Genomic DNA, 5705 nt, shown 5'->3' on the forward strand with positions numbered 1-5705 from the left:
CATGTTGAGTTGCATGCCATTTAGCATTGCTATATGTATATTTTGATGCCACATGATGTATTTTGGAGGACTTAGTGCATGATCATTGTAGTAGTAATGGGTATCTGATACAGGGTTACTTGCTTTGATCATGTTCATTTTGTAGCTAAGTCCTTTGGCATGTATATGAGATTTGTAATTAAGACATGATGTAATATTGTAAGTAATGAAGATATTGGTGTATGATGCTTACTGTAAGTTAAATGCATGAATGTATTTTTATGTATTGGATATGTTGAGCTGGAAAGTCAATTAGGTACCTTGTGCTAAGTTGGGAAACGTTGAGAAAACAAAGATTATGCTGCCCAATTTCCGTTAAATCAATGATGAGAGGATGAGAGTTGAGCAATGATATAGGGATATCACAAGCTTGTTAAATAGGTTGTAAAATGTGTAGGATTGATTCCCCAAGAAAGATGCATGAAAAATATGAGTATAGGAAATTGCCCAGAAGAGGGGGCTTAAGCCTGCAAATGGAGGCTTAAGCCTGCTCAGGGGGCTTAAGCGCCCATGAGGGGGCTTAAGCGCCCTGATGCACCTGTGAAGACCAAAAGCTTTCTGCCGCATGGGGCTTTAGCGCCCAAAATGGGGGCTTAAGCGCCCAGGTAGCGCGCTTAAGCGCCCTGGAGCGAGCTTAAGCGCCCTTGGTGGCTAAAAAATGTAAATTCCCTCTGTCTGTGGGCGCTTAAGCGCCCTGGAGCGAGCTTAAGCGCCCTGCCCGCGTAGTTTTTCAGCATACACCTGAGTTAGTAAAATTGTCATAACTTGAGCTACAGAGCTCCAAATGAGGAGCGGTTTGAAACCACGCGTAGCTAACGAAGAAATCTACAATATAGTAGAAGTTGGGAAATAAATAAGAAGTAAATTAATGGTTTAAAAATGGAATAAGAACATGATGTTAAGCTTGGTTTATCTGATTCCGCAAAGTAATATGGTTATGATCACGCAATTGGGCATTATAAATTCGGCATGTTTTAAAATGAAAAATTTAACCGGATTTTAATTGAACCCATGTGATTGTAACTGCGCTTAATATCATAATGCGATGTTAACAAACCGGTTCTAGAACGGGGTGTTACATTTTATGGTATCAGAGCAGTTTCGTAGGGAATAACTGTTAGCTATTGTTGAGTATGCTTAGTGTTTGATGCTTTATAGTTGTTTTAGTACTCTTGATGATTATTGCATTTGTGATCACTAAGTGTGGGCCTGATCAACTCACTTCTTTGTGTAACATGTGTAGTGACATGACGAGGCACCGAAACAACCCCGGACCATCAAACACCAATGCTCAGCCAGAACCTGTTTTGGCTGCTCTTGTGAGGCCCAGAAGTGGCTGTGGGGCAACGGGCGTACCGCCTGATCCCGTGGCTGAAGCTCTTGCAGCCGTTCAGAGAGAGTTGGCTGCTAGCAGGCAAGCCAATGAAAATTTGTTAAAGACAAATGAAGACTCGCGGACTGCTATGGCCGCGATGATGACCGAGTTGAGGACGTTGAGGGGTCCTAGGCCCGTGAACCGGCAACCCACTCCTCCTCCTCACACTGCTACGCCTTCTCCACCTCCTTCACAGGAAGAGGGTGTAGCGGGTAACAATGAAGGTGAGGCTAGCCACCATTCTGATAGTCATAGCCATCACACTGAGGTCCGTCAACCACGTGTTGAGCGTGTTGACGAGCATGAAGCTGAAGAAAGAAGATTGATGGCTTTCCGAAAACACAAACCTCCTTCTTTTAAGGGAGGTTATGAGCCAATGGCGGCTGCGAAATGGCTCCAAGCTATGGAGAAGATATTCAGGGTGATGAGATGCCCTGACGCAATGAAGTTAATCTACTCTGTTTATATGCTGGAAGAGGAAGCGGAAGATTGGTGGACCAATACCGTGCAGCCATTAGAAGCTGAAGGCCGGGAAATCACCTGGCGGTTGTTCGAGACATTGTTCTTGGATAACTATTTTCCTAGGGAGGCTAGGGAACAGAAACAGAATGAGTATAACGATCTCAAGCAAGGGTCGATGACAATTGACCAATATTTCGCCAAGTTCAATGAATTGGTGAAATATGCTAACTATGGGAGAGCCTTACCCATTCCGGCCGAGATGACCTCTAAATTTCAATGGGGTCTAAATGAGAAGATGTCTCGAAAGATGTCAAATTGTGACATCCGAGAGTTTAGTAGATTCGTGAACCAATGCCGGAAGGTGGAAGAAGTTTATGGTGTGCTGAAAAGTAAGAAGTCTTCCGAGGCACAAGCATCTGGTGCTAGTGGAGCAACTGGCTCTACTTCAGAAAAGGGTAAGAAGATGGATGACAGGAATATTAAAGAAAGATTACAAGCTAAACAATCTGAGGAAAAGTTTAAGAGAAGCGGGAGTCAACAGAGTTGGGACAATGAAAGACCTCTTGTGCCCCAGTGTGACAACTGTGGGAGGCATCACAAGGGCGTTTGTTTGATGGGTCAAAACGTATGTTTCAAGTGTGCTAGACCTGGTCACTATGCGAGGGATTGTCCCCAGATCGTGGGACGAGTTGCTCATGTGCAAGTGGTCTCTGGTCTTCCAGCAGCGGCACATGTTAGCACTTCGACCCAACCCCAGCTAGAGAGGTTCCCATACTTGACGGGAGGTATGACGCATGTAGATTAATATGACATGCATAGTTTATTGAGGTTGGAGCCACACATGCTTAGACTGTGGACTCAATTATGATTGTGTGACTCGTTATGTCTAGTAATTAAAGACTAGACTATGTATTGATTGCTAAAAGATGGTAAATTGTATGCAATGACCTTTCCATGGATGTAGTGGTATTACCTCCATGAGGATAGTATCCTATGAGATAGAGAATTCTCATGAAAGGCCCAGATTGAGGGGAACTTCCCTTGGAGTTAGCCTTCGGGACCTCCTTTTGGTCAGATACCTAAGAGAAACAGCCCATAGCGGATGTCTCTTGGAAGTTCCATCAGATGAGATTTTATGTATGAGGTTATTAGTAGGACCGCAGAAGGTAGTGAATAGGTATGACCCTGGAGGAAAACGAAAGATAAAAGTGCTTGAACATATTAGTATCACCTAATTATAAAACATAGATTGAATCATGAATGAAACATTTCATCTTATGATAAGATGATGAGGAAAAGAGGAACTGATTAATAGGGTAACTTCGGGAACACAAGAAGAGTTCTCCGATAAATCCATAGATGATTGAATGAGTGGTTTTATCGATTTTGAGGACAAAATCGTTAAAAAGGTGGGGTGAATATAATATCCCAAACTTAAGCATTTAATTGATTAATTTTAATTAAATAATTAAGCATGTTTTAGTGAGTAAAATTAAGTAAAAGACTTAATTAAATGAATCTGAGTCACTTAGAGTTAAAAAGTGTACTCAGTGAAAATTAGGGGTATAAATGGGTACTGGCGAAAGTACCCAAAATATAAAAATAAAAATAGTAATATTCCTAGAATAATATTCCAGACTTTTGGGTAAAGTTTGGTAATTAATGGAGTTGAATAGATAGACGAACCAATACCCGCTTAAAGTCACTTAACCTATGTTAAGTGACTAAAGAACAAAGAAGAACCCATTTCCCCCCCCATTGCCCGTCGACAGCAAACAGAAAGGAGGATAAGAGAAGAGAGGGAGAAGAGAGGAAGAAGGAGGGAAAACCTAGTGGGAGCAAATCCCAACCGTTTTGGGTGATTCAAAAGCCTAAACTACTCTAAATCTTCCCCTCTTTCATAATCCTAGCTTGGTTTTGAGTGGGAGTCCTTGTGGAGAGAGATATTGGTCCCCAAAGATTCGCCCCTTTTGAGAAGTGTGGGGTTTTGGGAGTTTCTACCTCCATGGAAGCTTGAGGAACACTCATTCCTCTATTGTGTGATCATTGGTGGTAAGTTTCCACTCTCTTTCACATGATTCTTGGAGATTTGCATGAGTTTAGGGTTAATGAATAGTGTTTTAGGGTTTTTATGAAATGTTGAGTAGATTGGCTATGTTCAAGGAAGAATGAGGCTTAGAGTATGTTGTGAAAAATGCTAGGAATGACATTTAATCGGTAGAAATGAGTTTATAGTGTTATTTTAGTATGCTTTGATGTTTGGAGAAATCTAGGCTTGGAACTATGGATTTCCTTGCATTGTTAGCATTGTTTGATTGTATTCCTTGTGTTCATAGGATTGAGGCAAGAGGACCAAGTGGAGTGACCAACCCTTGGGGTTGTGTGCAATTGAGGAAAGCTCAAAGAGCAAGGTAAACCTTTGGACCTTGTGGTTGATCCCATTGAGTGTTCCACCATACTCCGTTGAGGAGAAATGGTTTATGAGATGTGATATGTAATTATGATAGTGATTGTATGCTCATGCATTGATTCATGCATTGATACATGTTATGATTGATTGATGATTATTGGTTGATGTTTGATTGTTTAAGAGTAATTGAGGAATGATTATAGAAGTAGCAATAATGAATGAGGTAATGGTTGAGGATTAATATTGAGGTTATAAGTGATAGTATTATGATGAGGATGATTGGTAGGAACTTCCCTTGGAAACAACCCTATGTGGATCTCCATGTGGTTAGAGCCTAAGAGGAACAGCCCTATGTGGATCCCTCTTGGAGGTTCCTAGATTGAGGAAAGGACTTCCCTTGGAAACAGCCCTAGGTGGATCTCCATGTGGTAAGAGCCTAAGAGAAACAGCCCTTTGAGGATCTCTCTTGGAATAGATTGAGGAAAGGACTTCCCTTGGAAACAGCCCTATGTGGATCTCCATGTGGTAAGAGCCTAAGAGAAACAGCCCATAGTGGATCTCTCTTGGAATTCCATGTGATGTGTGGATAAGAATGTGTTAAGCTATTATGATTATGTGTACATCAAAGTGAACCTTAGGGTGGAGTGATCTCCAAGGACCTCTGGTTTACTGTGATATATTCGTATATCTCACCCCGTGTTGTGGGGCATCATTTCAGGTACTGATAGAGGTGAGGTTGATCGAGGCAAGAAGCGTGAGTAGACTGTACCTGATAGCTGGACATGTTGAGTTGCATGCCATTTAGCATTGCTATATGTATATTTTGATGCCACATGATGTATTTTGGAGGACTTAGTGCATGATCATTGTAGTAGTAATGGGTATCTGATACAGGGTTACTTGCTTTGATCATGTTCATTTTGTAGCTAAGTCCTTTGGCATGTATATGAGATTTGTAATTAAGACATGATGTAATATTGTAAGTAATGAAGATATTGGTGTATGATGCTTACTGTAAGTTAAATGCATGAATGTATTTTTATGTATTGGATATGTTGAGCTGGAAAGTCAATTAGGTACCTTGTGCTAAGTTGGGAAACGTTGAGAAAACAAAGATTATGCTGCCCAATTTCCGTTAAATCAATGATGAGAGGATGAGAGTTGAGCAATGATATAGGGATATCACAAGCTTGTTAAATAGGTTGTAAAATGTGTAGGATTGATTCCCTCAAGAAAGATGCATGAAAAATATGAGTATAGAAAATTGCCCAGAAGAGGGGGCTTAAGCCTGCAAATGGAGGCTTAAGCCTGCTCAGGGGGCTTAAGCGCCCATGAGGGGGCTTAAGCGCCCTGATGCACCTGTGAAGACCAAAAGCTTTCTGCCGCATGGGGCTTTAGCGCCCAAAATGGGGGCTTAAG

At 41.5% G+C, this 5705-nt stretch overlaps 1 long non-coding RNA gene across 1 annotated transcript; it reads left to right on the top strand.

Annotated features, from left to right (window-relative positions):
* The first annotated feature begins 3672 nt into the window (after positions 1–3672).
* Positions 3673–5268, top strand: LOC133302923 (uncharacterized). Its single transcript, XR_009750400.1, has 3 exons — positions 3673–3928; positions 4213–4287; positions 5005–5268. It is a non-coding gene; the product is annotated as an uncharacterized LOC133302923 (long non-coding RNA).
* The last annotated feature ends 437 nt before the right edge of the window (positions 5269–5705 follow it).

The sequence above is a fragment of the Gastrolobium bilobum genome, unplaced genomic scaffold (assembly GCF_033153095.1).
Source record: "Gastrolobium bilobum isolate Gb01-03AN ecotype WA unplaced genomic scaffold, APGP_CSIRO_Gbil_v1 utg55918, whole genome shotgun sequence".
Taxonomy (NCBI): domain Eukaryota; kingdom Viridiplantae; phylum Streptophyta; class Magnoliopsida; order Fabales; family Fabaceae; genus Gastrolobium; species Gastrolobium bilobum.